Below are 22,359 nucleotides of genomic sequence, written 5' to 3' on the forward strand. Positions count from 1 at the left end.
TACTTGGATAACACCCGAGCACGCTGGGATCACACCTTATCCAACCACGTTCGCTCAGCACTAGTTGCCAGGTGCTGCTGCCATGTTAGTCATTCAATGAAGCTCAGCCTGAGGTTGGCCTCCATGGAAGATGTCACAATCAAGGTGCCGGACGTTATTGCAGCACCCTCACCAACCCTATGACAGGAAGCGAGTGGCGGCAGGGAGAATAAAATGTAATTTTCTCCGTGTAGCCAATGCTTTTCCAATAAGCCGTCTAACCAGGCTTTACACCCTATTTACCTGCAGATTACCCCTATATCTGCAGATAAATAGCATTTTTCAAGGTGGCAAGTTACCATTAAAGGGACTCTGGCAGTGCGGAATGACTGTTCGAAGAAAGTCCTGCCGCTTGGTGCTCCACAGCGCGGCCAAACATGTAATTATAGTACATTATAGAAAAACATAACAAGTAATAAAACCGTTTTGGTGGGCTGTAGTGTGGGCCCCTAGAGTCAGTTCCCCTGGTGGGCCCTAGGCACCCCAGTCCGACCCTGGGAGCAGCACACATAGCATGCAGTTGGCATGTCTGCATCACTGTGATGTGGCCAGGACAGCAGCTACAGTGCAGCTCCCCGGCAGCCCCCCTGAGTAGCTTCATGGGATCCGGCGCGGGGGGACATCCCTCCCCCCCAGCCCAGTGCAGTCTTAGTATGAAGAAGCTAGTAAAAAGTCCAATGCAATAGCATGTATCCTTAGATGAAAGGCCCAAAAGAATAGGGGCATACTATTAGACCAGTGATCGCCATGCATAAAAAATCATTAGCTGATATTAATAGAAAAATATATATCAATTTTATTAGGAAAAATACATACACATCAACGACACAAAATCCATTAAAACACAAGTAAAAACTCAGTGGAATCCCTCACTGAGTGAGAGCCCACCCACTACAAAGACCACCCTGCAAAAATAAATCATCATAAATAAGATAGGTAAAAGTTTTATATGAAAGCCGGCTGGAATAAAACTATTTCCGATAATCAATACCCCACCTGGGCAGAAATATAATATGGTAACAGGAATCCTCTAATCTTGTACATGAATAAAGAGTGTGATATTAAAGTCACACACACCACAATAACAATGATTGCCCAAGAAGAGGACACCAGATGAATGTCAGCAATGACCAGATGAAGCCTAATAAAGATACAAAAGTCACTAGACAATAGATCAAATTTAGGCTTCCTGTTCAGCCATTAGATTTTAAGGGTAGATTATAAATTCAAGGAAAATAACACTAGCATATCCTAAATAGGCAAAGACCTATCACCAATACCAGGGACCGGGGTGGTGTGGATGAGCTGTCAATGCCCAACGCGTGTCGCCACGCATGGTGGCTTCATCAGGGGCCTATGAGGTAAGTGTTGCAATGCTGTTAGTCCTTAGATGAAAGGAATAAGCAGAGAGAAGACTAACGTCGTTCACTCTAGGGCTGAGTGATAGCTCCGTTTTTTTTGTAACGATAAGGCCACGTTCACACCTTCAGTATTTGGACAGTATTCTACACCAGCATTTGTAAGCCAAAACCAAGAGTGGAACAATCAGAGGAAAAGTATAATAGAAACTCCTCACCACTTCTGTATTTTTCTCCCACTCCTGGTTTTGACTTACAAATACTGATGTAAAATACTGACCAAATACTGAAGGTGGGGACGTGGTCTAAGCTGTGTGCTCAGTTTAGGGGTTCGTCTGCTGAGCTTATACTTTACTGGTTTGATTCATGATGAGCTCACAGGAACACAGCAGATACAGCTGTGTAAAGATACGGGCACTAATTTGATTAAACAAATAGGCAGGGACAGGGGCGTACATTGAAATCATGGGAACCCATGACAGATGTCCTGGTGGAAGGTCCTTAAAGATGATTTCAGGGAATTAGGCTGCAAGGTGAAAGCAAGGACTCCCAAGGTGGTATTCTCTGATATACTGCCTGTACCACGTGCCACACCAGAGAGGCAATGGAAGATTAGGGAGATAAATAAGTGGCTCAGGAATTGGTGTAGGAAGGAGGAGTTTGGGGTCCTGGAGAACTGGGCCAACTTCTCAGGTGGCTACAGGTTCTACGCTAGGGACTGGCTGCATCTCAATGAGGAGGGTGCAACTGTGCTGGGGGAGAAAATGGCTAGAAGGTTGGAGGAGTGTTTAAACTAGGGATTGGGGAGGGAGGGTATTCATTTTATAGGTGGGGAAGATAATGCAGATAGTGACCTGGGCACAAATAAAGAAATTGGGGGTGGGCTTAGAACAGTCAATATAGTAGGAAGGAATACAGGTACAGAGAGATACATGTACATGCATGTACACTAATGCCAGAAGCCTCACCAACAAAATGGAGGAATTAGAATTAATTTTGTTGGAAAATAATTATGACATGGTGGGGATATCTGAGACATGGCTGGATGAGAGCCATGACTGGGCAGTTAATTTACAGGGCTATAGTCTGTTCAGAAATGACCGTACAAACAAGTGAAGGGGGGGGGGGGGTGTTTATATGTAAAATCATCCTTAAAACCCATCTTGCGTGAGCATATATGTGAGTCTAATGAAAATGTAGAGAGTCCCTATGGGTGGCGATAAGGGGAGGGGGAAAAAAATAATAAATTACTGATAGGGGTTTGTTATAAGTCTCCAAAAATAATGGAAGTAGCGGAGAATATCCTCATAAAACAAATAGATGAAGCAGTGACTCAAAGAGAAGTCATTATTATGGGGGACTTCAACTACCCTGAAATACATTGGGGAACAGAAACCTGTAGTTCCAGCAAAGGTAATAGCTTTTTGACAACTATGAGAGACATTTACCTTTCACAACTGGTTCAGGACCCAATAAGAAGAGGGGCACTGCTAGACCTAATACTAACCAACAGGCCAGACCACATATCAAATATACGAGATGGGGGTCACTTGGGTAATAGTGATCACAAAATAATACGTTTTCATGTATCCTTTAATACGATATGTAGTAGAAGGGTTACAAGGACACTAAACTTCAGGAAGGCAAATTTTCAACGGTTGAGAGATGATCTTAGTGCAATAAGCTAGGATGATATCCTGAGACATAAAGCTACACAAAGCAAATGAGATACATTTATTAGCATCCTGAATAGGACGTGTGCACAATATATACCCTATGGGAATAAACATGCTAGAAATAGGAGGAAACCACTATGGCTAAATAAAGCTGTAAGGGGCGCAATAAGTGCCAAAAAAAAGCATTTAGAGAACTAAAGCAAGTAGGTAGTGATGAGGCATTAAATAAATACAGAAAATTAAATAAATTCTGTAAAAAACAAAATCAAGGCAGCAAAGATAGAGGCAGAGAGACACATTGCCAGAGAAAGTAAAAATAATCCCAAAATATTCTTTAACTACATAAATAGTAAAAAACTAAACAATGATTGTCTTGGCCCCCTTAAAAATAGTCTGGGTGAAATGGTGCATGAGGATGAGGAAAAAGCCAATATGCTAAATGATTTTTTTTTCAACAGCATTTGCCCAAGAAAATTGCATGACAGAAAACATGATTAGTGATGAGAAAAATTCTCCATTAAATGTCACTTGCTTAACCCAGCAGTAAGTACGGCGGCGTCTAAAAACCACTAAAGTTGACAAATCCCCGGGCCCGGATGGGATATACCCTGGAGTACTGCAGGAATTAAGTAACGTCATAGATAGACCATTATTTTTAATCTTTAAAGATTCCATAATAACAGGGTCTGTACCACAGGACTGGCGTATAGCAAATGTGGTGCCAATATTCAAAAAGGGGACAAAAACCGAACTTGGAAAATATAAGCCGGTAAGCTTAACCTCTACTGTGGGTAAAATCCTGGAGGGTTTCCTAAGAGATGCTATACTAGAGTATCTGAAGAAGAATAACCTCATGACCCAATATCAACATGGGTTTACGAGGGACCGTTCCTGTCAAACTAATCTGATCAGTTTTTATGAAGATTTACTTTAAGTTCCAGACTGGACCAAGGAAATGCAGTGGATGTTGTGTATATTGACTTTTCAAAAGCTTTTGATACGGTTCCACACAAAAGGTTGATACATAAAATGAGAACAATGGGGATAGGGGAAAATATATGTATGTGGGTTAAGAATTGGCTCAATGATAGAAAACAAAGGGTGGTTATTAATGGAACACACTCAGACTGGGTCTCAGTTAACAGTGGGGTACCACAGGGGTCAGTATTGGGCCAGCTCCTTTTTAACATATTCATTAACCCCTTTAGAGCCCATGCCGTATTAGTACGCACATTTGCGTACCCCCCCGTTCAGTGAGGGCTGCTGCGCTGAGCCCTCACTGAACCGAGCACATGTCAGCTGATTCTTACAGCTGACATGTGCCCGCAAAAGCAGTGGGTGGAATCGCGATCCACCCGCGGCTGTTAACATGTTAAATGCCGCTGTCAATCTCCGACAGCGACATTTAACGCGCGCTTCCGGGTTGTGCGTCATAAGCCCCGCCCACCGGCGACCCCGTCACGTGATCGCGGGTCACCGATGGGCGTCCATGACAACCCAGGGTCTGCAGCAGACGCATGTGGTTGTCATGATCTCGTCACTATGAGCGCCACCTAGTGGTCGGCGCTCATAGCACAGGACCATTTCTGCTATATGCAGGGGATCTGCTCGTCCCCTGTATGTAGCAGAGACGATCAGACAACTGCTGCTTCTAGTCTCCTATGGAGACTATTGAAGCATGCAGTAAGTGAAAAAAAAATGTTTTTAAAAATATAAAAAAAATAAAAAAAATATAAAAGTTTAAATCACCCCCCTTTCGCCCCATTCAAAATAAAATATATAAAAAAAAAACCCACATACACATATTTGGTATCGCCGCGTTCAGAATCGCCCGATCTATCAATATAAAAAAAGAATTAATCCGATCGGTAAACGGTGTAACGAGAAAAAAATTCTAAACGCCAGAATTACGTTTTTTGGTCGCCGCAAAATTGCAATAAAATGCAATAACGGGCGATCAAAACATCGGATCTACCCCAAAATGTTATCAATAAAAACGTCAGCCCGGCACGCAAAAAATAAACCCTCACCCAGCCCCAGATCCCGAAAAATGGAGACGCTACAGGTCTCGGAAAATGGCGCTATTTTTTTTAGTTTTTTTTACCAAATTTTGGATTTTTTTTTCACCACTTCAATATAAAATAACCTATACATGTTTGGTGTCTACGAACTCGTAATGACCTGGAGAATAAGAATGGCAGGTCAGTTTTAGCATTCAGTGAACGTGGTAAAAAAATAAATAAAAAACAACTGTGGTATTGCACTTTTTTTGCAATTTTACCGCACTTGGAATTTTTTTCCCGTTTTCCCGTACACGATATGGTAAAACTAGTAATGGCGTTGAAAAGTACAACTTGTCCCGCAAAAAATAAGCCCTCACACGGCCATATTGTCCAAAAAATAAAGACGCTATGGCTCTGGGAACAAGGGGAGCAAAAAACGAAAAAGCAAAAATGACAAAAGCCAAGGTTGCGAAGGAGTTAATGACCTTGTAGGGGGCATACAGAGTAGTATTTCAATATTTGCAGATGACACTAAACTTTTCTACCTTTTGCCACATTTCTGGCTTCAAACATAAAGATATAAAATTCTAATTTTTTGGGGAAGAATCAACAACAAGTGGGACACAATCGTGAAGTGGAATGAAATTTATTGGATATTTTAAACTTTCTAAAAAAAAAATTACAAACTGAAAAGTGGGGCGTGCAATATAATTAGGCCCCTTTACTTTCAGTGCAGAAGTTCAGTGAGGATCTCCGAATGATCCAATGTTGTCCTAAATGACTGGTAATGATGAATAGAATCCACCTGTGTGTAATCAAGTCTCCGTATAAATGCACCTGCTCTGTGATCGTCTCAGGGTTCTGTTTCAAGTGCAGAGAGCATCATGAAGACCAAGGAACAGGTCAGAGATACTGTTGTGGCGAAGTTTAAAGCCGGATTTGGATACAAAAAGATTTTCCAAGCTTTAAATATCTCAAGGAGCACTGTGCAAGCGATCATATTGAAATGGAAGGAGTATCAGACCACTGCAAATCTACCAAGACCCGGCCGTCCCTCTAAACTTTCATCTCGAACAAGGAGAAGACTGATCAGACATGCAGCCAAAAGGCCCATGTACACTCTGGATGAACTGCAGAGATCTATAGCTGAGGTGGGAGAGTCTGTCCATAGGACAACAATCAGTCGTACACTGCACAAATCTGGCCTTTATGGAAGAGTGGCAAGAAGAAAGCCATTTCTCTAAGATATCCATAAAAAGTCTTGTTTGAAGTTTGCCACAAGCCACCTGGGAGACACACCAAACATGTGGAATAAGGTGCTCGGTCACATGAAACCAAAATCAAACCTTTTGGCCACAATGCAAAACGATATATTTGGCGTAAAAGCAACACAGCTCATCACCCTCAAAACACCCTCCCCACTGTCAAACATGGTGGTGGCAGCATCATGGTTTGGGCCTGCTTTTCTTCAGCAGGGACAGGGAAGATGGTTAAAATTGATGGGAAGATGGACAGAGCCAAATACAGGACCATTCTGAAAGAAAACCTGCTGGAGTCTGCAAAAGACCTGAGATTGGGACGGAGATTTATCTTCCAACAAGACAATGATCCCAAACATAAAGCAAAATCTACAATGGAGTGGTTCAAAAATAAACGTATCCAGGTGTTAAAATGGCCAAGTCAAAGTCCAGACCTGAATCCAATCGAGAATCTGTGGAAAGAGCTTAAAACTGTTGTTCACAAACGCCCTCCATCCAACCTCAATGAGCTCGAGCTGTTTTGCAAGGAAGAATGGGCAAGAATTTCAGCCTCTCGATGTGCAAAACTGATAGAGACATTCCCCAAGCGACTTGCAGCTGTAATCGCAGCAAAAGGTGGCGCTACAAAGTATTAACTCAAGGGGGTCGAATAATATTGCACGCCCCACTTTTCAGTTTTTAATTTGTTAAAAAAGTTTAAAATATCCAATAAATTTTGTTCCATTTCACGATTGTGTCCCACTTGTTGTTGATTCTTCCCAAAAAAATTTGAATTTTATATCTTTATGTTTGAAGCCAGAAATGTGGCAAAAGGTAGAAAAGTTCAAGGGGGCCAAACATTTTCACAATGTACAGTATGTAAACTAGAAGCTTGGGCTGATAAATGGCAAATGAGCTTTAATGGGGATAAATGTAGAGGAAATAAAATGTATAATTATATGCTTAATTGTAAAACACTGGGCAAAACTGTCACTGAAAAAGACCTGGGTGTATTGGTGGACGACAAGCTCACGTTTGATGGCCAGTGTCAGGCAGCTGCTACAAAGGCAAATAAAATAGTGGGATGCATTAAAAGAGGCATATATGCTCATGAGGAGAACATAATTTTACCTCTATACAAGTCATTAGTGCCACCACACTTAGAATACTGTGTACAGTTCTGGTGTCCGGTGTATAAGAAAGACATAGAGCGGGTGTAGAGAAGAGCGACCAAGGTTATTAGAGGACTGGGGGGTCTGCAATACCAAGACAGGTTATTAGAGGACTGGGGGGTCTGCAATACCAAGACAGGTTATTAGTAATTACACTTATTACACTTGGGGTTATTTACTGTGGAAAAAAGAAGGCTTAGGGGTGATCTTATTACTATGTACAAGTATATGAGGGGACAGTACAAAGACCTTTCTACTGATCTTTTTACTCTGATGCCTGAGACGGGGACAAGGGGGCATCTTCTACGTCTGGAGGAAAAAGGTTTAATCATAATCACAGACGGGATTCTTTACTGTAAGAGCAGTGAGACTATGGAACTCTCTGCCGCATGATGTTGTAATGAGTGATTCACTACTAAAATTTAAGAAGGGCCTGGATGCCTTTCTTGAAAAGTATAATATTACAGGTTATAAATACTAGATTCCTTGATAGGGCGTTGATCCAGGGAACTAGTCTGATTGTCGTATGGAGTCGGGAAGGAATTTTTTTCCCCAATGTGGAGCTTAGTGTTTGCCACATGTTTTTTTTTTTGCCTTCCTCTGGATTAAAATGTTAGGCTATGGGTTGAACTAGATGAACTTAGTCTTCCTTCAACCTTAACCCTTTCGCAACCTTGGGTTTTGTCGTTTTTGCATTTTCGTTTTTTGCTCCCCTTGTTCCCAGAGCCATAGCGTTTTTATTTTTTGGTCAATATGGCCATGTGAAGGCTTATTTTTTGTGGGACGAGTTTTACTTTTCAACGCCATTACTACTTTTACCATATCGTACTAGCAAAAAGAAGCAAAACCTACAAAAGACAAAAATATATCTCATACCCTACCATCATTATATATAAATGTAAAGCAAAGTTGCATAATAAATATAGGGTACTTAGTGTATATATAGGGTACTATATTTATTATGCAACTTTGCTTTACATTTATATATAATGATGGTAGGGTATGAGATATATTTTTGTCTTTTGTAGGTTTTGCTTCTTTTTACCATATCGTGTACGAGAAAACGGGAAAAAAATTCCAAGTGCGGTGAAATTGCAAAAAAAGTGCAATACCACAGTTGTTTTTTTTTTGTTTTTTTTACCACGTTCACTGAATGCTAAAACTGACCTGCCATCATTAATCTCAAGGTCATTACGAGTTCGTAGACACCAAACATGTATAGGTTCTTTTATATTTAAGTGGTGAAAAAAATTCCAAAATTTGGTAAAAAAAAAAAAATAGCGCAATTTTCTAAGACCTGTAGCATCTACATTTTTCGGGATCTGGGGCTGGGTGAGGGCTTATTTTTTGCGCGCCGGACTGACGTATTTATTGATAACATTTTGGGGTAGATCTGATGTTTTGATCGCCTGTTATTGCATTTTATTGCAATTTTGCAGCGACCAAAAAACGTAATTCTGGCGTTTAGAATTTTTTTTATCATTACGCCGTTTACCGTTCAGATTAATTCTTTTTTTATATTGATAGATCGGGCGATTCTGAATGCGGCGATACCAAATATGTGTATGTAGGGTTTTTTTTTAATATTTTATTTTGAATGGGGCGAAAGGGGGGTGATTTAAACTTTTATATTTTTTTAATTTTTTTTTATATTTTTAAAAACGTTTTTTTTTCACTTTTTGCATGCTTCTATAGTCTCCATAGGAGACTAGAAGCAGCAACTATCCGATCGCCTCTGCTACATACAGGGGATCAGCAGATCCCCTGCATATAGCAGAATTGGTCCTGTGCTATGAGCGCCGACCACTAGGTGGCGCTCATAGCGTCCAGCTCATGACAACTGCAGGCGTCTGCTGCAGACCCTGGGTTGTCATGCCCACCCATCGGTGACCCGCGATCACGTGACGGGGTCGCCGATGGGCGGGGCTTAGAACGCGCTTCCCGGAAGCGCGCGTTAAATGCCGCTGTCGGAGATTGACAGCGGCATATAACATGTTAACAGCCGCGGGTGGATCGCGATTCCACCCGTGGCTGTTGCGCGCACATGTCCGCTGTAAGAATCAGCTGACATGTGCTCGGTTCAGTGCGGGCTCAGCGCCGGAGCCCTCACTGAACCGGGGGAGGTAGCCTATGACGTACTAAGACGTCATAGGTTGTAAAGGGGTTTTAAAAACGATGTTACTACTGTATGTTGCTATGTTACATACTTGGGCAAAGCTAGATACACGGTATACATGAGGGGCGCATTTATAAGTTTATCTCAAAAATATGATTTTTTTTTAAATATATCCAATTGTGCAACTGCTTCGTTTTTCATGATCTATTGATTAAAATGTTCAATTGTTCTTGGGATAAACTTTTTAGGCTATGTGCCCACGTTGCGGACCTGAAGCATATTTTTTACGCTTCTCCCTGGCGGGAAAATCGCATGCGGATATTACATGCGGTTTTCCCCCCAGGTAGAAGCGTTTGTGAGGCGTCTTTGCATGCATTTCCGCATGCGGGTTATCAAGCACTTCTCCAAGCATCACTTGGAAAAGTGCTTGACAACTTGTTCAGAAAGGTAAAAAATAAAAAAATAAACTTTATACTCACCTTCCGATGCATTCTCTGCCCCGTCCGGAGGCTTGAGCGGCTCACGCTGTTGTGTGCAGGACCTGCGGTGACGTCATTGAGTCATGTGGTGGGTCACATGACTCAATGACGTGGCAGGTCCTTCAGACAACAGCGCGACGGAGGGAAAACATCAGAAGATAAGTATAAACTTTATTTTATTCTTTTTTTTACAGGTTCTTTGGTACCCAGGTCTGGATGAGAGTCTCCTCTCCTCCAGACTTGGGTACCATCCGCACATTGATTCCGCTGCGCTTCCGCAAAATTAATGAACATGCTGCGGATTTTTGACCGCAGCATATATGCTGCGGAAAAATCCGCAGCATGGGCATTGACATTGCGGAATGCCATTGGGGACCATGGGGTGCGGATATACATGCGTTTTTCAAGCGTTTACGCTGCGGAAATTCCGCAGCATATACGCTTGAAAAATGCTACGTGGGCACACAGCCTTAAGGTCTTAAACTTACCATAAAGAGGTTTTCCATCCCTGTATTTTAATCAGCATATGTCAGAATGTGCTTTAAAAAATAAATAGCCCATGTTCACTTATGGATTGTATGTTCAGGCCATATGTTCAAGGGGTTGGTGATCGGTCTCGGACTCCCAGCACCACCACGATCATTTGGTATGTGAGTTGCCACCAGCTAGATGTGCACAGTGGACATTGTTTAATGGCTGCTGTGGGGTACTGCCGATCAGCTCCTAGTCACTTCACTAGAAACCTATCTGCAGTTCCTGGCAGCGGCCACTACACAATGTCCAGCGCTGTGCTATTCTGCTCCATACACTATTTACATCCTGCCAATGGCGGATAACAGACGATCAGCGGGGGCTGGGTGGCAGTCCCTCACCTATATTATATTGATGACCTATCCCATCTATGCTGTATGATACATTTTGATCTTGCTAGACCTGTTGAACACTAAGCCACACTTCTTTACTTTATATCAACCCCTTTTCTAGACCCTTAATAGTGAGGCTCAAAAAATGCCAATAACACAAAATAATTCAGGCCCATTTAGCCCAATAAAACTCCCAAACCTCAATCAAAATCATGCCAAAACCTGGACTGTGAATAGACCTTACCACATTTTTATTAGACATTAAGGAGTTTTCATACCAAAGACATTATTTATTTTATTCCATATACTTTCCCACTATAAAAATATTAAAAAAAGCTATTCTCATCCACTCTTTAAAGTTGATAGGCTACAGGGATAACTTCACAACTCCAGCATATCTGACCGCTGCAGCCAATCGCTGGGCTCAATGGTATTGTGATGACTGTATCAACACAATTGCTGAACCCTATGATTGGCTGCTGCCATAATGTGCACTGTGGTCATGATGCTTCTGCTATAATCTGCCCCCAAAGACCAGGGACCGAGACAGCGGAGAGACATTGCCCAACCTAGGAAGGATGAGGAGGATGAGGAGGATGAGGAGGATGAGGAGGACAGCTTCATTTATCATTGTTATAGCAGCCAAGCATTTGGAATAAAAAAAATAATCTTCTAATATCCTTTAAAGTCTGAGGTGGGCGTCTGCTAGGTCACGCACCCAAGTTTTAGAATAGTAGTTCATTGTCTATTGGCAAAAGATTCATTGAACCCCCATTCTTACAATCATTAGGGTCTTAGTATCACACATCCACCATTAAAATAGTAATGAATACTGGCAGCATACCACATTAATTGGACTTAATTGACTTTAATGGTTGCAGCAATACCACATGTATACAGTAACAATAAAAAACATGAAAATTCATATCACCCCATCTTTTCCAATAAAATAAAGACATATATATGTATATACATATATATATATATATATATATATATATATATATATATACTGTGCACACAACTATAAATATTTATATATATATATATATAATTTATTTATTTTTTGTCTTGTAATGTAATATTTAGCTAAATCACTGTCTCCTATGAACCCCAGCCATTGACGGGGCTTCACCGGGGTACCAATATGGCAGCCATGGGGATAATGATCTGTCCCCTGGCTGCCATGACATCCCATCAGCACTCCACAACCACATTCTTTGGTGACCAATGGACGCCACTGTCACTGGAAAAATAAAAGACTGTTATTAGTCTTGAAATATGATGGCAGAAAAAAATAATTTTTTAAAGTGTTTGTGTTTTTATGGCAATAACAGTAGAACTTCAATAAACTTTATTAAGTTGGAATCACCATAATTGTCCTGACCCCGATAATAAAGACACAAGAGTCCAAGGCCTCACCGCACCGATTTTCAATGCTTTATTGTGCACCACATATAAGCAGCCCACCCCCAGACCTCGATTTCCATAGATATCAGCTGAATACATCATTGACCCAGAGAGTAACATTATCTTGAGATTTGTAATGTATATTGTAAAGTGAATGATGAAAAAAAAGAATAAATGACAGAATTGCAACTGTTTTTTTAGATTTCCCTCAAGAAGTTATTTAAATGTAAATGAAATCAATGCATTAAATATACAGTATCCCAAATTATGACTTAAAAATACAATTTGTCCCAGAAGAAGTAAGTCTTTTATAACTGTGTCAATGAAGATATAAAAAAAGTCATGCCTTTTGATGTTCTACAATGAAAAAAAAACAAAAAAAAATAAAAATTAGAATAGGGCCCAAAATAGTCTGCTCACTAAATAGTGAAGAAAACCCTCCACAATGGTAGGTATGACTTGTTTTAAAAAAACCCATAAATGTATGTATTAATCTACCTGAGCCTCTCTGGAGTCCCTGCTGGTCTTCTGTTTTCAGGACCCCTTTGGCTCTTTTGGGCAGCGGATTTTTTTCTCCTGAAGAGTTTATGGTGTGTTTTCTCTTCTTGGCACTTTTTTTCCTCTCTTCATCCACTTGATTCATCTTCAGATTGGAAGACATCTTCTCAGCTGGCCTTGAGCTTGTCCTTCTCTTCTTCCTCTCTTGGCTGCTGTTCTTCGATGTCTTCTTATCTTCATTTGATGAGATCAATGTGGCATTTGTCCTCTTCTTTCCCTTCCTCGGTTGTCCTTTGTCTTCATTCATCTCCATATTTTTGCTACTCAGTTCAGGGTTGGCAGATATCTCCTCCACCGTCGCAAGTCAACTCCAACTGTCACTCTCAACTGTCAACTTCCGTTCAAATATTATATACACACTTGGCCTGGCCGCACGGCTGGCCATGTGACCAGTAACTGACCAATAGCTTTATTTAGTATATTCTATATAAGCATATACAGTACAGACCAAAAGTTTGGACACACCTTCTCATTTAAAGATTTTTCTGTATTTTCCTGACTATGAAAATTGTACATTCACACTGAAGGCATCAAAACTATGAATTAACACATGTGTTGTTAAGTATATAATTCAGTGTGAATGTACAATTTTCATAGTCAGGAAAATACAGAAAAATCTTTAAATGAGAAGGTGTGTCCAAACTTTTGGTCTGTACTGTATATCATCATTTTTATACATGGCTTGTATTGAATATGTTCCATATAAATGCCAGTCGTTTTTTAATTCACTCTTAGGAAGATTTGCTGTATCTGTCAGATGCTCCTTATTACATTGCCCTATTTGTAGCAAAAGGACATGATGAGAAAGTGTCAGCTTGTATTCTGTAAGTGAGAAACCCCTGACACAAATCTAAACGCCATATGGTAAATGCCATTGAACTTGTTTCTTAGAGATGAAATCTGGGGTTAAACTAAGTATTTTTAAACAATAAAACTGTGCAATATATAGACCTGTAAACCATCAGACTTTACTAAAGTGGTTTCAAACCATTTTAGAACTTGAGGCAAATTCCTACTAGGTCCTTGCTCCTTGTCACACAATATTCACTGCACAGTCGGCCCCAAGAGTTGCATGTATAGCAGCATGCTGCACCATTCTGTCCAGTAAAATATTGGATGTTCCAGTGGACACTAGACAAACCTCAGTGTCCGATATGCAGGGAGTCCGGCGCTTCCGTTATCTTCATCTTTTCTTTTTTTATCATAGAACAATAATATGGAAATCACAACATAGTGGGGAAAAAAAAGTATTTAGTCAGCCTGGTGCAGGGCTACAATTTTGTTTTTGGTGTCCTTTGACAGCTCTTTGGTCTTCACCATAGTGGAGTTTGGAGTGTGACTGTTTGAGGTTGCGGACAGGCGTCTTTTATACTGATAACAAGTTCAAACAGGAGCCAGTAGTACAGGTAATGAGTGGAGGAAAGAGGAGCCAGTAGTACAGGTAATGAGTGGAGGACAGAGGAGCCAGTACTACAGGTAATGAGTGGAGGACAGAGGAGCCAGTACTACAGGTAATGAGTGGAGGACAGAGGAGCCAGTACTACAGGTAATGAGTGGAGGACAGAGGAGCCAGTACTACAGGTAATGAGTGGAGGACAGAGGAGCCAGTACTACAGGTAATGAGTGGAGGAAAGAGGAGCCAGTACTACAGGTAATGAGTGGAGGACAGAGGAGCCAGTACTACAGGTAATGAGTGGAGGACAGAGGAGCCAGTACTACAGGTAATGAGTGGAGGACAGAGGAGCCAGTACTACAGGTAATGAGTGGAGGACAGAGGAGCCAGTACTACAGGTAATGAGTGGAGGAAAGAGGAGCCAGTACTACAGGTAATGAGTGGAGGACAGAGGAGCCAGTACTACAGGTAATGAGTGGAGGACAGAGGAGCCAGTACTACAGGTAATGAGTGGAGGAAAGAGGAGCCAGTACTACAGGTAATGAGTGGAGGACAGAGGAGCCAGTACTACAGGTAATGAGTGGAGGACAGAGGAGCCAGTACTACAGGTAATGAGTGGAGGACAGAGGAGCCAGTACTACAGGTAATGAGTGGGGGATTGAGGAGCCAGTACTACAGGTAATGAGTGGAGGAAAGAGGAGCCAGTACTACAGGTAATGAGTGGGGGATTGAGGAGCCAGTACTACAGGTAATGAGTGGGGGATTGAGGAGCCAGTACTACAGGTAATGAGTGGGGGATTGAGGAGCCAGTACTACAGGTAATGAGTGGAGGAAAGAGGAGCCTCTTAAAGAAGAACTTACAGGTCTGTGAGAGGCAGAAATCTTGCTTGTTTGTAATTGACTAAATACTTATTTTCCACCAAAATCGGAAAAAAAATTCTTTCCAAATCAGACAATGTGATTTTCAGGATTTGTTTTCTCATTTTGTCTCTCATAGTTGAGGTCGACCTATGATGTCAATTACAGGCCTCGCTCATCTTTTAAAGTGGGAGAACTTGCACAATTGGTGGCTGACTAAATACTTTTTTTCCCCATTGTAGTGTAGATGTGAACAGAGCCTAAAAAGCAGTAAAATCTCGCTCAGGCAGATTTGAGCCTGGATACTTACCATAAAGGATGGGGACATGGCAGCTATGGAAACCATAGTGGAAATAAACTTCTCTTGCTGCCATAACGCTATCATAGTTCATAGATAAAGCCCACACTCAATGTGGACAGATTTATACCGAGGCCATTATAAATACTTTATGGTTTAAAATTCGCGCTAGTGGTAGTGAATGAAGGATTTCGGGAGAGTAAATAACTAAAATGTACTTTATTGATACAGGTGTTTAAAAAGATTTTTTCTAAAAAGCTAAAATAGACAATATAAGAGATTGGTAAAAATGAGTAAATAAATAAATAAATATGGTTCTGAATTAATGGATAGAACGGCTTTCCATAGAGTCTTGAGGTAGTCGATGCTTGGGAGGCAGAAGGGTGGACCTGGTAAAAGAGGAACCGTGTTACGGTATAGTAGTATGGTGTGGTATTACGGTACTTAGAGTATCGATTCTTGGTAGGTTTGGTATTTGTATGGGTTACCTGTTATGATTAGTCTGTATCTCCTTGTGGCAACCCTGAGGGCCTTTTGACGGTGGACTCTAGTGTCAGTAGGAGGCTTCACATACTCTAGATACCTGAGGTGCAGGAAAAGTACATTAGAACTTAGGAGTAATTGACTAGAGGTTACTAGTGGGAGTTGTACTTTACCTGCTGTTGTTGTGGCAATCGGTGGGCAACAAGAACAGAGACGTGCGGATGTGTTTCTTGGACCGTGATCCACAGGGAGCCACCTATAGAGGTGGACTGGTCCGGGATGGTTATCTGAAAAGGGGGCTCGAGGTCCTAAGGTCGTAGAAGAAATAGGTTTGATATTGTAGGTACTTGGTTCTCAGGTGGTACGATAAGATTAGGACTTACCCTAAGGTAGATAAGTTCTATTTGGGTTTAATAATCATAGTTGTCCTTATAAGAGATGCAGCAGGTGGGTCTGGTTTGTCCCTGTCCCTGTAGGAGAGGTGCAGCAAGGTGCTTCTGGCGGTACTGACGATGTGGCGTCTATGTTGTACCCTTTGTCCTGTTTGAGAATTTAAGGGAGGGTTAGTGTTAGAGGTATAGTGGAATAAGTCTGCAGTTACTATGCTTATTATTTACCTTATTTCATATATTGCAGACATAAGAGGACAGGTGCATCAGGTGTTCCGGTGGTACGGAAGGTGCAGCAGGAGGCTCTGGATGAATTATGCAGCAATAGTTCTATAGTAGGAGGCTCTGATCCTGGATACCAATTAGGTACAGTAGGAGGCTCTGACTGGGTGATCAGTCGGTCAGGCAGTAGTCAGAAAATGCTGTCACGATGTAGCAGAAGGCTATGGTTGCAAGGTGAGTATAGGGCAGACCGCGTGGTCTGTGAGTCTGCCAAAAAAAGAAAGTGAATGGATCTTTAAATTAAACACGTTGAGACCACGGGGACTCAACAGTGAAATAGAATTGTTTGCCTTTAATGATTGACAGCTGCCATGACGTCAGCACCCTCAGGTATATAAAGGACACCACCCACTGGGCCAGACTATCCCTGATGAAGACAGCCGTAGCTGTCGAAACGCGTTGGAACGTCTTTGACCCAGCTGAGAAGGCACCTACAGGCCTCCGTACTGAGTGCACGCCGCTTACCACGTGACAGCGCGTCACTCTGCCCCTCTCGCGCACTTTCAATCGAAAGCGCGCCTCCTCTCTCTCCCCCCTCTCTCTCTCTCTCTCCCGCTCTGCCTACCCGGAAGCACGCGAGCTGCGGCGGTCACCGGCCGGGACTCCGCTCTCGCTCCGGGCTCCATCACCTGTTGACATATCGCGGGACTGCAGACTATAAGTAATCTCGGGCCTCGGCCCCCACCGCTTGCTATCACACGAAACTGCCAGGAGCAGATACCCTAACTTTCACTATTCTATCCTTGGCAGACTCACAGACCACGCGGTCTGCCTTATACTCACCTTGCAACCATAGCCTTCTGCTACATCGTGACAGCATTTTCTGACTACTGCCTGACCGACTGATCACCCAGTCAGAGCCTCCTACTGTACCTCATTGGTATCCAGGATCAGAGCCTCCTGCTATAGAACTATTGCTGCATAATTCATCCAGAGCCTCCTGCTGCACCTTCCGTACCACCGGAACACCTGATGCACCTGTCCTCTTATGTCTGCAATATATGAAATAAGGTAAATAATAAGCATAGTAACTGCAGACTTATTCCACTATACCTCTAACACTAACCCTCCCTTAAATTCTCAAACAGGACAAAGGGTACAACATAGACGCCACATCGTCAGTACCGCCAGAAGCACCTTGCTGCACCTCTCCTACAGGGACAGGGACAAACCAGACCCACCTGCTGCATCTCTTATAAGGACAACTATGATTATTAAACCCAAATAGAACTTATCTACCTTAGGGTAAGTCCTAATCTTATCGTACCACCTGAGAACCAAGTACCTACAATATCAAACCTATTTCTTCTACGACCTTAGGACCTCGAGCCCCCTTTTCAGATAACCATCCCGGACCCGTCCACCTCTATAGGTGGCTCCCTGTGGATCACGGTCCAAGAAACACATCCGCACGTCTCTGTTCTTGTTGCCCACCGATTGCCACAACAACAGCAGGTAAAGTACAACTCCCACTAGTAACCTCTAGTCAATTACTCCTAAGTTCTAATGTACTTTTCCTGCACCTCAGGTATCTAGAGTATGTGAAGCCTCCTACTGACACTAGAGTCCACCGTCAAAAGGCCCTCAGGGTTGCCACAAGGAGATACAGACTAATCATAACAGGTAACCCATACAAATACCAAACCTACCAAGAATCGATACTCTAAGTACCGTAATACCACACCATACTACTATACCGTAACACGGTTCCTCTTTTACCAGGTCCACCCTTCTGCCTCCCAAGCATCGACTACCTCAAGACTCTATGGAAAGCCGTTCTATCCATTAATTCAGAACCATATTTATTTATTTATTTACTCATTTTTACCAATCTCTTATATTGTCTATTTTAGCTTTTTAGAAAAAATCTTTTTAAACACCTGTATCAATAAAGTACATTTTAGTTATTTACTCTCCCGAAATCCTTCATTCACTACCACTAGCGCGAATTTTAAACCATAGGTTATTTTATCCAGTACATCTACTATGGACACTTAGTGGTTCCCTGTCCAAAAATTTGCTGCCTTTGATAGTGAGTAGCCTAATAGCGCCTCCAATACCTACAACACATTATAAATACTTGTACAATTCATTTTCATTAGTATCAGCTGCACTCAACCACAATAATATCATCTATCAAATGTGAAAAACAGTGTAGAAATATGTAATCATTCAACGCATTTTAGTTGTAGTGTACGTGGCTAAATTCTCTATAATGGTTTAGAGCCCAATGATTTCTATATATACAGCTATTGGATGAGGCATGCACTAGTTAATATTTAAATTGTTAATTCCCCAAATCACAATGTTGTCTCATATTAGTGTACACATATATTTATTTAGTTGTATCAGTATAACTCATGATTAAATCTGAGCTGTTTTGCACTTATTACACCCCAAAATGTGGTCAAATGTGGTCAATCATGCAGAGTGCAGGATCTCTCAGCTGGTTTCTTCTATCATAGCTCTGCGGTGCCTCCAGGCTGTATTGCCTTTAGATCTGTGCTTCTGTAGTTCTCCTGCTCTGGTCCATCATGCAGAGTGCAGGGTCTCTCAGCTGGTTTCTTCTATCATAGCTCTGCGGTGCCTGCAGGCTGTATTGCATTTAGATCTGTGCTTCTGTAGTTCTCCTGCTGTGGTCCATCATGCAGAGTGCAGGGTCTCTCAGCTGGTTTTCTTCTATTATAGCTCTGCGGTGCCTCCAGGCTGTATTGCCTTTAGATCTGTGCTTCTGTAGTTCTCCTGCTGTGGTCAATCATGCAGAGTGCAGCGTCTCTCAGCTGGTTTCTTCTATCATAGCTCTGCGGTGCCTCCAGGCTGTATTGCCTTTAGATCTGTGCTTCTGTAGTTCTCCTGCTCTGGTCAATCATGCAGAGTGCAGGGTCTCTCAGCTGGTTTCTTCTATCATAGCTCTGCGGTGCCTGCAGGCTGTATTGCATTTAGATCTGTGCTTCTGTAGTTCTCCTGCTCTGGTCCATCATGCAGAGTGCAGGGTCTCTCAGCTGGTTTTCTTCTATCATAGCTCTGCGGTGCCTCCAGGCTGTATTGCATTTAGATCTGTGCTTCTGTAGTTCTCCTGCTGTGGTCAATCATGCAGAGTGCAGGGTCCCTCAGCTGGTTTCTTCTATCATAGCTCTGCGGTGCCTCCAGGCTGTATTGCATTTAGATCTGTGCTTCTGTAGTTCTCCTGCTCTGGTCAATCATGCAGAGTGCAGGGTCTCTCAGCTGGTTTCTTCTATCATAGCTCTGCGGTGCCTGCAGGCTGTATTGCCTTTAGATCTGTGCTTCTGTAGTTCTCCTGCTGTGGTCAATCATGCAGAGTGCAGGGTCTCTCAGCTGGTTTCTTCTATCATAGCTCTGCGGTGCCTGCAGGCTGTATTGCCTTTAGATCTGTGCTTCTGTAGTTCTCCTGCTCTGGTCAGTCATGCAGAGTGCAGGGTCTCTCAGCTGGTTTCTTCTATCATAGCTCTGCGGTGCCTCCAGGCTGTATTGCATTTAGATCTGTGCTTCTGTAGTTCTCCTGCTGTGGTCAATCATGTAGAGTGCAGGGTCTCTCAGCTGGTTTCTTCTATCATAGCTCTGCGGTGCCTCCAGGCTGTATTGCCTTTAGATCTGTGCTTCTGTAGTTCTCCTGCTCTGGTCCATCATGCAGAGTGCAGGGTCTCTCAGCTGGTTTCTTCTATCATAGCTCTGCGGTGCCTCCAGGCTGTATTGCCTTTAGATCTGTGCTTCTGTAGTTCTCCTGCTGTGGTCAATCATGCAGAGTGCAGGGTCTCTCAGCTGGTTTTCTTCTATCATAGCTCTGCGGTGCCTGCAGGCTGTATTGCATTTAGATCTGTGCTTCTGTAGTTCTCCTGCTCTGGTCAATCATGCAGAGTGCAGGGTCTCTCAGCTCGTTTCTTCTATCATAGCTCTGCGGTGCCTCCAGGCTGTATTGCATTTAGATCTGTGCTTCTGTAGTTCTCCTGCTCTGGTCAATCATGCAGAGTGCAGGGTCTCTCAGCTGGTTTTCTTCTATCATAGCTCTGCGGTGCCTGCAGGCTGTATTGCATTTAGATCTGTGCTTCTGTAGTTCTCCTGCTGTGGTCAGTCATGCAGAGTGCAGGGTCTCTCAGCTGGTTTCTTCTATCATAGCTCTGCGGTGCCTCCAGGCTGTATTGCCTTTAGATCTGTGCTTCTGTAGTTCTCCTGCTCTGGTCAATCATGCAGAGTGCAGGGCCTCTCAGCTGGTTTCTTCTATTATAGCTCTGCGGTGCCTCCAGGCTGTATTGCATTTAGATCTGTGCTTCTGTAGTTCTCCTGCTCTGGTCAATCATGCAGAGTGCAGGGTCTCTCAGCTGGTTTCTTCTATCATAGCTCTGCGGTGCCTCCAGGCTGTATTGCCTTTAGATCTGAGCTTCTGTAGTTCTCCTGCTGTGGTCAATCATGCAGAGTGCAGGGTCTCTCAGCTGGTTTTCTTCTGTTATAGCTCTGCGGTGCCTCCAGGCTGTATTGCATTTAGATCTGTGCTTCTGTAGTTCTCCTGCTGTGGTCAATCATGCAGAGTGCAGGGTCTCTCAGCTGGTTTCTTCTATCATAGCTCTGCGGTGCCTCCAGGCTGTATTGCCTTTAGATCTGTGCTTCTGTAGTTCTCCTGCTGTGGTCAATCATGCAGAGTGCAGGGTCTCTCAGCTGGTTTTCTTCTGTTATAGCTCTGCGGTGCCTCCAGGCTGTATTGCATTTAGATCTGTGCTTCTGTAGTTCTCCTGCTGTGGTCAATCATGCAGAGTGCAGGGTTTCTCGGCTGGTTTCTTCTATCATAGCTCTGCGGTGCCTGCAGGCTGTATTGCATTTAGATCTGTGCTTCTGTAGTTCTCCTGCTGTGGTCAGTCATGCAGAGTGCAGGGTCTCTCAGCTGGTTTCTTCTATCATAGCTCTGCGGTGCCTCCAGGCTGTATTGCATTTAGATCTGTGCTTCTGTAGTTCTCCTGCTCTGGTCAATCATGCAGAGTGCAGGGTCTCTCAGCTGGTTTCTTCTATCATAGCTCTGCGGTGCCTGCAGGCTGTATTGCATTTAGATCTGTGCTTCTGTAGTTCTCCTGCTCTGGTCAATCATGCAGAGTGCAGGGTCTCTCAGCTGGTTTCTTCTATTATAGCTCTGCGGTGCCTCCAGGCTGTATTGCCTTTAGATCTGAGCTTCTGTAGTTCTCCTGCTCTGGTCAATCATGCAGAGTGCAGGGTCTCTCAGCTGGTTTCTTCTATCATAGCTCTGCGGTGCCTGCAGGCTGTATTGCATTTAGATCTGTGCTTCTGTAGTTCTCCTGCTCTGGTCAATCATGCAGAGTGCAGGGTCTCTCAGCTGGTTTCTTCTATCATAGCTCTGCGGTGCCTGCAGGCTGCATTGCCTTCAGATCTGTGCTTCTGTAGTTCTCCTGCTGTGGTCAATCATGCAGAGTGCAGGGTCTCTCAGCTGGTTTTCTTCTATCATAGCTCTGCGGTGCCTGCAGGCTGTATTGCATTTAGATCTGTGCTTCTGTAGTTCTCCTGCTCTGGTCAATCATGCAGAGTGCAGGGTCCCTCAGCTGGTTTTCTTCTATTATACCTCTGCGGTGCATCTAGGCTGTATTGCATTTAGATCTGTGCTTCTGTAGTTCTCCTGCTGTGGTCAATCATGCAGAGTGCAGGGTTTCTCGGCTGGTTTCTTCTATCATAGCTCTGCGGTGCCTGCAGGCTGTATTGCATTTAGATCTGTGCTTCTGTAGTTC

At 42.9% G+C, this 22,359-nt stretch overlaps 2 long non-coding RNA genes across 2 annotated transcripts; one reads left to right on the forward strand and one right to left on the reverse strand.

Annotated features, from left to right (window-relative positions):
* Positions 1–15,804: 15,804 nt before the first annotated feature.
* Positions 15,805–16,173, reverse strand: LOC141222902 (uncharacterized). The gene is made up of 3 exons (XR_012290618.1): positions 16,118–16,173; positions 15,950–16,044; positions 15,805–15,850 (listed from the first exon to the last, which is right to left on the reverse strand). It is a non-coding gene; the product is annotated as an uncharacterized lncRNA (long non-coding RNA).
* A 1,841-nt stretch (positions 16,174–18,014) lies between these two features.
* Positions 18,015–18,383, forward strand: LOC141222900 (uncharacterized). The gene is made up of 3 exons (XR_012290617.1): positions 18,015–18,070; positions 18,144–18,238; positions 18,338–18,383. It is a non-coding gene; the product is annotated as an uncharacterized lncRNA (long non-coding RNA).
* Positions 18,384–22,359: the final 3,976 nt, after the last annotated feature.

This window comes from Phyllobates terribilis, unplaced genomic scaffold (assembly GCF_046119375.1).
Source record: "Phyllobates terribilis strain yellow unplaced genomic scaffold, ASM4611937v1 Scaffold_366__1_contigs__length_1906876, whole genome shotgun sequence".
Classification (NCBI taxonomy): Eukaryota; Metazoa; Chordata; class Amphibia; order Anura; family Dendrobatidae; genus Phyllobates; species Phyllobates terribilis.